The sequence below is a fragment of the Myotis yumanensis genome, unplaced genomic scaffold (assembly GCF_028538775.1).
Source record: "Myotis yumanensis isolate MYYU_CA2020_CCGP unplaced genomic scaffold, mMyoYum1.0.hap1 SCAF_6, whole genome shotgun sequence".
NCBI classification, from domain to species: Eukaryota; Metazoa; Chordata; class Mammalia; order Chiroptera; family Vespertilionidae; genus Myotis; species Myotis yumanensis.
Window position 1 is genome coordinate 39513160 of NW_027223757.1, and position 12214 is coordinate 39525373.

General features: G+C 45.4%; 1 protein-coding gene across 3 annotated transcripts in view; it reads left to right on the forward strand.

Moving 5' to 3' along the window:
- The first annotated feature begins 2212 nt into the window (after positions 1 to 2212).
- The window catches only part of ATG5 (autophagy related 5), a 161269-nt gene continuing 151267 nt past the window's right edge, over positions 2213 to 12214 (forward strand). Inside the window, exon 1 of one of the 3 annotated variants that reach the window (XM_070418001.1) lies at positions 2213 to 2516. The gene's annotated coding sequence lies outside the window, so the exon portion shown is untranslated. The remainder of the gene's footprint in view (positions 2517 to 12214) is intronic. The other 2 variants (XM_070418002.1, XM_070418000.1) reach the window with 2 other exon arrangements.

The window sequence follows — 12214 nt, forward strand, 5'->3', positions numbered from 1 at the left end:
ATAACTTTTATACTTCCCAGACTATTTTTCTTTTGTACTCATTGAAAAACAGATTGAGCCCTAACCGGTTTGACTCAGTGGATAGAGCGTCAGCCTGTGGACTCAAGGGTCCCAGGTTCGATTCCGGTCAAGGGCATGTACCTTGGTTGCGGGCACATCACCAGTAGGGAGTGTGCAGGAGGCAGCCGATGGATGTTTCTCTCTCATCAATGTTTCTAACTCTCTATCCATCTCCCTTCCTCTCTGTAAAAAAATCAATAAAATATATTTTTAAAAAATAAAAAAAAATAGAAAAACAGATTGAAAACTGCTTGACTTATTTGTCCCAGTTTTTTAATAAAAGCTTTTTATAGAAATACTAGAGGCCCGGTGCACGAACTTCATGCATGGGTAGGGTTCCTAGGCCTGGCAGGCGATCAGGGCTGATCAGGGCTGATCAGGGCCCTGCAGCTGCCGGCCAGGGCCTCCTTTCCTCGACTGCCAGCTGGGGCCTCACTTCATTCCACGCCGCCCCTGGTGGTCAGCACACGTCACGGTGAGTGATCAAATTCCCAGTCTCCCAGTTGAACTCCCAAGGGGACACTTTGCATATTAGCCGTTTATATATATAGATATTCATATGGGAAGAGTCAAATAATCTAATTAAAAAATTTTAGAATAATATTAATTTATTGGAATCAAAAAGTGAAACACAAATACATGAGTTCTGAATATATATATATTATTTCCAAAGAATATTTGACATATTGCTTTAATCCACTCCTATATAATCCATTTGTGTAGACAAGAAGATAAAAAGTTCTGAGGAACTGTAATCATATAGTCATATAACACAATATTTTCAATAGGAACCCACATTTTATCTGTAACAGTGATAGAATTATATATGGTACATGACATGGTAGTCATAGGGAATGTGTTCCAAATTGTGACCTTAAAATACATATTCAAATTTTCTTTGCTGTTGTTTAAGAGCTATTTTCACTTTACAAAGCACGTAATATGTGACCTCAAGAATGTTTAAATGACTGAATGACAAAGTGAATAAAAATCTATCATTAAAGCTAAAAGGGCGCTGGCCAGGTAGCTCAGTTGGTCAGAGCATTGTCCCAATACTTCAAGATTTCGGGTTCCAACTCCAATCAGGGCACATACAAGAAGCAACCAGTGAATGCATAAATGAGTGGAACCACAAATTGATGTTTCTCTCTCAAAAAAATTTTTTTTAAACATTTAAAAAAAATGCTAATCATGACTTCCTACCTTGATTTGATGACCCACCACCATTGGGTTATGATTTGCCATTTGAGAATTATTGGACTAGTCAACCTCCAAGAAGAATTAGTCTTTCAAAAAGAATCCTGTGGCTACAGCTAGGATTTCCCTAATTTTTCCAATTATCAGCAACCTATTTTGGGTCTCAGCACAGTATTTACTTAACCATATTTTGGCAAGCTTAATGAAGAGAAAAACGTTAAATACCTGGCAAGGCATCTGGATAGATCTAATTCAGACACTCTTTAGGAATAAGTTTACCAATTGCTTATTTTCACAAACAGAAGCTATAGATGTACACTTTGGGATGGATGGAAGGACTTGAGTATTCACATATTTTAGCCTTGTGTTAAATGCGGTTATTAATCTCTGCTATGGCTCTGACAAAGTTTAGAAGAGAAAATAGGTATAAAAACACTTTGAAAACCAATGTTTTATTAAAATTATCCTGCGAAGGCAGGAGAGGGAGGCTGGCAGCAAGCTCCAGGGAGGCAGTGCCTCAGTATTTTTAAAACTCTGCTCTTACAGAATTGACATGTTAACCTCCCCAAGAGCGATGACGAGATGAGAGGCGCGAGGCTCTAGTCCAGTGGTTCTCAACCTTCTGGCCCTTTAAAGACAGTTCCTCATGTTGTGACCCAACCATAAAATTATTTTCATTGCTACAGTTATGAATCGTAATGTAAATATCTGATATGCAGGATGGTCTTAGGCGACCCCTGTGAAAGGGTCATTCGACCGCCAAAGGAGTCGCGACCCACAGGTTGAGAACCGCTGCTCTAGCCTATTCCAAAGTAGAAGCTGTGGACTTGCCAGGGGTTTGACCCTACACGCCTGCGCTCGCTCCGTCTGCGCATGCTCAAGCTCGGCGCCGGCCTCAGCTCCGGGCTGGGCTGAACTCAGAGGGCGGAGAGCTGAGTGCGGGCCACGTGGGGTCCCGTGACGTCATCTTCGGGCGCCCTGGGTAACTGGACTTGGGGTGGGCTTCCAGGGCTCCGAGGCGCTGCCGGTTGTCTTTGCTGAATCGCAGAGGGCGGAAGTGCAGCAGGGCTCGACTCCGACCGCCTTGCCGGTACTTTCTGCGGCTGCGCGGCCTCTGGGGACTCCGGGCTCGCGCGTCTCTGCGGGACCGGGTGTCAAGTACCCTGCGCCGCCGGCGGGCCGGGGCCGGGGCCGGGGCCGGGGCCGGAACGGATCTGCTTCGCCGGTGCGGAAAGCCGGAGGAGGAGCCGGCGCTTCTGGTAGGGTGCTTGTCAGTGTGTGTGTCCCCCGCCCCCCAAATGAAGAAATGCCCGCAGGAGGAGGGTGGGGAGGTGCCAGGTAGGTGTGGTAGAAGGAGGGGCGAATGGCGGGCTAGCGGAGCGCTCGGTCGGACGGCGGCGGCGGGTGGAGGTGGCCGCTCGCGGGGAGGCGGGGCCGGCCGGAGGGTGTAGCCGGTGCGCTCTCTCGGGGAATGCGTCTGTCTGTTCCTGGCTGGGCTAGGAAGCCCAGGCTCTAGAGTTTTCGTTCAACACCTGCATTTTTCGTGGAACAGTTGTTTAAACCAACCATTTCACAGGCAGTTCAATTCTGTCTGAATTCGGTGGGTATTTCCAACAACTTATTTTCTCATTTATTCGAGACTCATTTTAATAATATTTACTGTTAAAGCCATTTCCTGTTGGCAAAGTATGCTCACGAACTTTCATTTATACTTTGGATTATTTCCAAATCATACCTCAAGAACTTGAGGGAGCTGGGGAAACTGGATTGGTTCTAGATCTTTATGGGGGCGGGCGGGGGGGCACAGCAGGGTCTAAGTCAAGAATCAGGATCCAGCACCATCATACAGCACTGCACTTCCAAGACCCTTCAGAATTCACTTGATAAGTCTCAGAGTTTTGGGGACCGTGGGTACTTTGATCTCAACTGAATTATTTGTGGTTTCCATAGGAGTTGTTGGTTGAATTTTGAATTTGAAAGTAAAGATGTTGGGTTGAGTGGAGTAGTTGAGGGGGATTTTAGAATTTTGTACTAGATTTAAACATGTGATTTGATCCTCATATATGAGCTGGTTAAAAGTGGGGGAAAATTAACAGGATAGTATTATATGGATATAAGTTTTTAGAATAATGTGTGCACTTCGAGTGTAGGTTAGCTTTATCAATTTTACAAATGAGCAAAAAGTAAACAAAACAGAACAATGGACGAGACAATAAAAATCCCTGCCATCATGCAGTTCACCTTGGTGGGAGGAGGGAAGACAATATAAAAGTTAATTAAAACATAGAGCATGTAGTGACAAGTGCCAGAGAGAGAAAAATAAAGCAGTGAAGGGGAATGCCGGTGGTGTGCATAGGAAATTGCAGTGGTGGCCTTAGAAGAGATGATATTTGAGCAGAGACCTAAAAGTGATGAAGAAGGCTGCTGTATGGATGTAGCGGAAAGAGCCATCAGGGCAACCACAAAGTCCCTGAGGCAGCTAGTTTGGCTGGAACTGAGTGAGCAAGGGGGAAGAGAAGTAAATAATCAGGGCAGAATGGGGCCAAGTGGTGTATGGCCTTGTAGGACTTTGTAAGAACTTTAGTTTTTACTTTGAATGAGGATAAACTGATCTGACTTGTGTTTAAAAGGATATTTCTGATTGCTATGTTGTCTGCATGCAGCAAGGGCAGAAATGAGACCTATTGGCTGTTGCATTTTCCCAGGTTAAAGGTCACGGTGACTTGGATCCGTGGTAGTAGTGGAGGTGGTGAGAAATGGCAGATTTTTTTACTTGGGTCTAAGCTAGAGTCTTCAGATGTGAAGAGGAGTCAAGGATGACTCCAAAGTTTAGAGCCTGATCACTAAAGAATAGAGCAATTAGCACTTAGTAATGTCGGGGAGACCACAGAGTAATAGGGAGAGCAGGGAGGAAGATCTGAAATCACTCAGTTTCGCAACATGTTAAATTTTCAAATGAAATGTCAATACACAGTAGTATATATGAAACTGGAGTTCAGAATATAAATGTGGGAATTGTTACTGTATAAGTGATATTTAAAGCCATGAGAATCCTCCACAGGCATGGTTCAAGGACTGAGCCCCAGAGCCTTCAACATTCGGAGGTAGGTAAGGTTTTTCTAACTCCCAGGGAAGGGTGGGGCTACTCATTAAAATCCTTGTTGAGAACCCTTGATCTTGAGCAGTGGTTCTCAACCTGTGGGTCGCGACCCCTTTGGGGGTCGTCTAAGACCATCGGAAAGCACATATATAATTACACATTGTTTTTGTGATTAATCACTATGCTTTAATTATGTTCAATTTGTAACAATGAAATTGGGGGTCACCACAACATGAGGAACTGTATTAAAGGGTCAAGGCATTAGGAAGGTTGAGAACCACTGATCTTGAGGGAAGGGGGTGTGTGGGTGGGAGGTTATCAACCAAAGACCTTGTATGCATATATACATAACTCTTGGATACAGACAATAAGGTGCTGAAGACCTGGGGGGAAAGGGGGCTGGGGCGGGCTGGAGGGAGTCAATGGGGGGAAAAAGGAGACATATATAATACTTTAAACAATAAAAAATAATTTTAAAAAAAAGAACCCATGGTCTTTAGATATAAGGTAGAAGAAATTAGAAGCCAGGTTCTCAGAAGCCAGGTCCTTAGCTGAGAGAGAGTGAGGAAGGAGATGTGAAAATTTGAGGAGAGCAGAGATATGAAATGGTTATGTAGGACAGTGGGAGAATAAATGGACTAGGGAAGTGGAGGAACCCTGGTCAGTTCTTAGGGCCCACTTTTTAGGTTAGTGTTCATTAATTTAAAGAGAGATCAACCAGCATAGATTATTATTTTTAGATGTTTACAAATTTACTGCTAGTAGGCATTTGATATTTTAAGTAATTTCTAGGTAGTTGGGGATTTTCTCAGCAAAATAGCTTCAGGTAATTGGTTAGCCTTTCTTGGTTTGTAGTGCGAAAGGGACTATTAATTGTTCATTATATTTTTGCCATATTCACTAGGCTATTTGTGAAATGTTGTTGGTTGGGCACCTGCTCTGTTCCAAGCTCTGAATTAGATCTAGAGAACACAGCTATCAAGAAGTAGCGCCTGCCCTTCAGAAGCTTATTTCTAGTAGACTGCCTCATGGGTTGGGATTTCTGTGCTTCCAAAACATTGCCTTCAAATTGGATATATGATGATGATAGTGTAGTGTATATGAGAAGGAAAAGTATTTTTCTAAAATAATGAAAAATTGACTAATTTAAAGTGTGATTGTATTGGTTTGGGAAAGCATTTAGATGGAAAAGTTTTTTTAATAACTAGTATAACTTTTGGACTTATCCTATATAATAAAAGGCTAATATGCAAATTGACTGAACTGCGGAATGACTGGTCGCTATGACACACACTGACCACCAGGGGGCAGATGCTCAACACAGGAGCTGCCTCCTGGTGGTCAGTACCCTCCCACAGGGGGAGCGCAGCTCAGCCAGAAGCTGGACTCACCGCTGGGGAGCACAGCAGCGGTGGTGGGAGCCTTTCCCGCCACTGCAGCAGCACTAAGGGAGTGGGCCTAAGCCATCAGTCGAACATCCCCCAAGGGCTCCCAGACTGCGAGAGGGTGCAGGCCGGGCTGAGGGACCCCTCCTGAGTGTACAAATTTCATGCACTGAGCCTCTAGTTTTATATATTTATGTATATTTGCCAGTTGTTCAACAAAAATTCCAGAGCCTGCTATGTGCTAATTATGCTAATATTGTGGGTACAAAGGTATCCAGTTTCTGCTGTCAAGGAACTCTCGGTTCGGTATGGGGAGAGGCAAGAGACAGATAAGATGAACATATCTGCAGTGAATGGTTATAACATGCTATTGTAGAAGTAATTAAATTGGAGGTTGCTTAGCTGACTCTTAAAAAAGATTAAGAGTTTGGCGAAAGAGGAGGGAAAGGAAGCTCAAGTAGAGGGACCATGGAAACACAAGGAAAACATATATTAAACACTTTTTCATTTATTGAGTGGTAACTAGGTGCTAAACACCCAAGAGCCCTCTGACATTAGAAGTATCTTCAGTTTACAGATATGAGGTTCAGCGATGTCAGATTTGTTGTCTAAGGACACACAGCTTATAGGTGGAAGTCAAGGTTTAAACCCATGTCAGTCTGATTTCAGAACCCCTTAACTACCTACCTTACTCTATTGCAGTGGTTCTCAACCTTCTGGCCCTTTAAATACAGTTTCTCATGTTGTGACCCAACCATAAAATTATTTTTGTTGCTACTTCATAACTGTAATGTTGCTACTGTTATGAGTCATAATGTAAATATCTGATATGCAGGATGGTCTTAGACGACCCCTGTGAAAGGGTCGTTCGACTGCCAAAGGGGTCGCAACCCACAGGTTGAGAACTGCTGCTCTATTGCCTGCTGTCGGCATTTAAATCTTCTCTGTTCTTTTCTTTGTTCCTCAGCTAGATTTTCACCAACTTCTATTCATTCTTCCTTGGAAAGACCTCATATCTCTCTCTCACTGCATTGCTGCCAGCCTAGGTCAGGCAATCATTATTATATGTCCTAGTTGCTGAGATTGCTTCCTGGCTATATTCTCTCTGACTTAGGATTTCCTTTTGTGCACTGCTACTAGTTGTTTTTATTTTATTTTATTTTATTTTTTTAAATATATTTTATTGATTTTTTACAGAGAGGAAGGGAGAGAGATAGAGAGTTAGAAACATCGATGAGAGAGAAACATCGATCAGCTGCCTCCTGCACATCTCCTACTGGGGGATGTGCCTGCAACCCAGGTACATGCCCTTGACTGGAATCGAACCTGGGACCTTTCAGTCCGCAGGCCGACGCTCTATCCACTGAGCCAAACCGGTTTCGGCTGTTTTTATTTTATTACAAAACTTTACAGGTTCTCGAGGCTTATTGGATGAAATTTGAGAACTCACAATATTCTATTTGGTATGCCTCATGATCTAGTCTCAGTTTACATTTACAGATATGATGTTAAAAGAATAATTATTTCTCAGCACTTAACTATATGTCCAATACCATGTCAAACACTATAGATTTTTTTTTTTTCCAGAATAGCTTGGTGGACTTTATATAGGTAAGGAAATTGAGGCTTAGTGAAGTAAAGTGATTTGCCCAGGATCTATGTGTGATATTGACTTTTCCTAAAGTGTTTGCACACGTACTGCTTCTGCTTATTTCCTGCCTTTGTTGATGCTAGTTTGCCATAAGTAACTTCTTCTTCTCTTTGCCTGTCCATATTCTACCCATTCTTCAATTTCCCTATCTTTTAAAATTCTTCTCTGAACACTAAAGGATATATTAACACTTGGATTGCGGGAAACGAGTTAAGTCGGCTCACGTGAATTGCGCGTACTCCGCGGGAGCTGTCTTAACTCGGTTCATATAGATTTGCGGTGGAGTGCAGGAAACGTGTAAACTCGGGCCGATTGTAACTGCGTATTACCAAATATTTGTTTGTTTGCCGTTCACAAAGATACCTACCTGCGTATGCGAACCGCCATCTTATATTTTGGCGGGAAATTCACCCGACACCGTGGTGTTAATATTTTATTTATTCCCTCCTCTCCTTTCTGAAAGTAACATTTCATTATAACCATGGACATTTAGGAGTTGGAAGCACACTGGCAATCAGTATGGTGTGATGGAAAGAATATGACGTTAGAAATCAGAGATAAAAAATCTTTATTATAAGCTTACTAGAGGCCCGGTGCACAAAATTTGTGCACTTTGCAGGGGAGCCCTCACCCTGGCCTGCGCCCTCTTGCAGTCTAGGCGCCCTCTTGCAGTCTGGGAGCCCTCGGGATGTCCGACTGCTGGCTTAGGCCTGCTCCCAGTGGGCCTAAGCTGGCAGTTGGACATCCCTAGTGCTGCTGTGGAGGCAGGAAAGGATCCCGCCACTGCCGCTGTGCTCGCCAGCCATGAGCCCGGCTTCTGGCTGAGTTGTGCGCCCCATGTGGGAGTGCACTGACCACCACGGGGCAGCTCCTGCATTGAGCATCTGCCCCCTGGTGGTCAGTGAGTGTCATAGCAATAGCAACCGGTTGTTCTGCCATTTGGTCGATTGCATATTAGCCTTTTATTAGATAGGACTAGAGGCCCAGTGCACGAAGATTCGTGCAAGAATGGGCCTTCCTTCCCCGGGCTGCTGGCACCGCCTTCACTCCGGTCCGGAGCTGCCTTTCCGCCTTACCCTCATGTTCTTGAAACCACCCCTGCACAATACGAGCACCATTCCTCTCTTCCCAGTGTTGAGTGTCTGAGCTGTTATGGTGTGATGACCATATGCATAATAGCCCTTTATTATATAGGATAGATAGTGATAAACAAAACTGAACTCCTGAGAGGCACTATGATGTGGGGGTTCAAAATGTGGAATATGAAGCCAGTTCATTAGGACTCAAAAACCAAGATAACCAAAATGAGGAAACAAAGAAACAATCCCCAAATGAAAGAACTAGCGAATTCTCCAGAAGAAGAGATAAATGAGGCAGAGATAAGAAACTTATCTGAAACAGAGTTCAGAGTAATGATGTTAAAAATGCTCAACAGTATGAAAAAGATATAGTAACTATGAAAAAAGAACAGTCTGAAATAAAGAATGACATAACACATATAATGCTTTTGGTTGTTCTTAGTTCTTGAAGTCTTTAGGACTTTTAAACATTTTTTGAGACATGGTCTTGTTCTGTAAGTCATGATAGATACACTTTATAGTGTTATAGACATAGTTCTAAGTGCATGTATTAATTTAATTTTTATATATTTTATGTGGTAAGTGATGTTATCCTCATTTTATAGATGAGAAAATGGAGAGAAGTTACTTGAGGTATCATAGTAAGTGCTGGAGCTAGGTTTTTTGTTTTTGTTTTTGTTTTGTTTTAAATATATTTTATTGATTTCACAGAGAAGAAGGGAGAGGGATAGAGAGAAACATTGATGCGAGGGAAACATCGATCAGCTGCCTCCTGCGGCTGCGGCCTGGGCAAAGCCACCCACCCATGGTCCCCTGTGGCTGGGGCCGGCCTGGGTTCTGGGTGCCTGCGGCCAGCCAGAGGGAGGGAAGCCCGGGTACTGGGTGCCTGCGACCAGCTGGAGGAGGGAATCCTGGGTCCCGGGTGCAGAGTGAGGCAGAGGCGATCAGGCTAGCAGGGGAGCAGTTAGCGGTGATCAGGCAGGCAGGCAGAGGTGGTTAGGGGCAATCAGGCAGGCAGAGGTGGTTAGAGGTGATCAGGCAGTCAGGCAGGTGAGCAGTTAGGAGCCAGTGGTCCCTGATTGAGAGAGTCAGTTGGACATCCCCCGAGAGGTCCCAGATTGGCAAGGGTGCAGGCTGGGGTGAGGGAGCCCCGCCCCCGTGCACAAATTTTGTGCACTGGGCCTCTAGTACATATATACATATATAGCCTAAGCAACCAAATGACCGAACAATTGAACAACCAGTCGACCAGTTACTGTGATGTGCACTGACCACCAGGGGGCAGACGCTCATTGCAGGAGCTGCCCCCTGGTGATCAATGCGCTCCCACAGCCAACCTACCCCAGCCAGCCAACCTCCTGCAGTCCCTCCCCCAGCCAACTTCCCGCAGACCCTCCCCCTGCCTGGCCAACCTCCTGCGGCCTTGACCCCCTCCACCAACCTCCCAAGGTCCCGATTGGACCCAATCGCCAGCTAGGCCGAGGGACCCCACCCATGCACGAATTAGTGCACCGGGCCTCTAATATCTTAATAAAAGTTAAAACATGGGTATGCTGGAAAGAGCACTGGACTCAGTTCAGGTGACCAGAATTCTTATGGTTTGAGTGTTAATTAGTGCTCTAGTTGGGCAGATTTTTTTTTATCTCTTTCAGTTTATTTACCTGTAGATGACATGGCATGTAATTGACCTCCAAGGTGTACTTAAGTATAGTGATACAAATTTAGAATTCTACTTGAATTTTTCTCTTTGACTAATTAATTTATGACAATCTTGATATGCTTGACATTGGTCAGTGGGAGAGAAGAGAGAAAAGCTTGACTAATTCAGTGGTGATAGCTGATGTTTGCCTTAACTAACACAATTATTTAAAATGTTTCTGCAGGATACAGTATGATAAATTATTAATTAGCTAGCTTATGAAAGATGGGAAATAGATACACACACAACTTATGTAGAAGGCTATTGAATATCCGTAGTTAGCTACCAACAGTATTTATTTCAACATTTACTCAAACAGTGTATTGTCGTGTTATCTAGTTATAAAATACCAGAGGCCTGGTGTACGAAATTTGTGCACTAGGGGGGAGGGTGTGGTTCCCTCAGCCCGGCCTGTGCCCTCTCACAGTCCAGGACCACTCACTCTTTAATGACTGCCTGCTTGCTGCTCCTTACTGCTCGGTTCGCTGCTCTTTAGCACTGCTGCGGAGGTGGGAGAGGCTCCCGCCACCGGCACTGTTCTCACCAGCCATGAGCTTGGCTTCTGGCTGAGCGGCACTCCCCTTGTGGGAGCCAACTGACCACCAGGAGGCAGTGCTTGCATTGAACATCTGCCCCCTGCTGGTCAGTGTGTATCATAGCCATAACGGTCACTTAGACTTTTATTATATAGTTTAGTGCTGGAAGACAGTTGGATATTACAGAGGTCAAAAGCCATGTCCTATCATATTCAGAATATTTCAGATTGCAGATTTAGTGCTTTATTTGTGGCATAAGGAATATTCTGTGTTTAGAGTAGAACTTTTACTGTCTAATTGGGTCAGGATTGTGAGCTAGGTTTGCAGAGTAGGTAGGATTTGAACAGGTGAGAGAGGAGCATATTAGTCAGGGGGATGGTAGAACAGAACAGCAAGATTTTAAGGGGCCAGTTTTGCTAGAGGGTTTAAAATGAAGTCTCTATTTATAATCTATATCTTATCTAATAAAAGAGAAACATGGTAATTAGCCATACCTCTGCTACCCTTCCCACTGGCTAATCAGGGCGATATGCAAATTAACTGCCAGCCAAGATGGCGGCCGGCAGCCAGGCAGCTGGAAGCGAACATGAGGCTTGCTTGCTTCAGTGACAGAGGAAGCCAACGTTCCCTGCCTGCCACTGCCGGCCTCTGAGCTTGCAGTTTGAAACATTGTTACAAATATAGGAGCTAAACAAAACTCCAGAAACCTGCTTTCAGCCAGCCGGGATCTCAGAGCTGGAATTGAAACAGTGTTTTGATTATAGAATCCAAACAAACCAGATACCTGCTTTCAGCAGGCAAGGCCTCAGAGCTGGAGCCAAGCCTCAGAGCTAAAGCTGGCCCAGAATTAAAAAAAAAGAAAAAAAGGACAGGTTGGGCGCTTCAGTCACTTGCCAGCCTGAAAACAGCCCTCAGCCCCTCACCCAGACTGGCTAGGCACCCCAGTGGGGACCCCCACCCTGAAGGGGGTGTGGCCAGCTGCAAACAGCCATCAGCCCCTTACCCAGGCTGGCCAGGCACCCAAGCGGGACCCCCACCCTGATCCAGGACACCCTTCAGGGCAAACCAGCTGGCCCCCACCCGTGCACCAGGCCTCTATCCTATATAGTAAAAGGGTAATATGCCTCCCAGCACTGGGATCAGCGGAGCCGTGAGGCCTCCCGGCACCAGGATCAGCGTGACAGGGGGCAGCGCCCAAACCCCCTGATTGCCCTGCGGCTCTGTGTGTGACAGGGGGTGGGGCCACAACCTCCCTATCCGCCCTGCTCTGTTCGTGACAGGGGAAGGCGCCCCAACCCCCTGATCAGTCCTGCTCTGTGCCTGATAGGGGGGAGCTCCCCAACCCCCTGATCGCCCTGCGGCTCTGTGTGTGACGGGGTGGAGCCGCAACCTCCCCATCAGCCCTGCCCTGAGTGTGACGGGGGAGTGCCCCAACCCCCTGATCTGCCCTGCTCTGTATGTGACAGGGTGCGGGGCCCCAACCCCCTGATTGGCCCTGCTCTGTGTG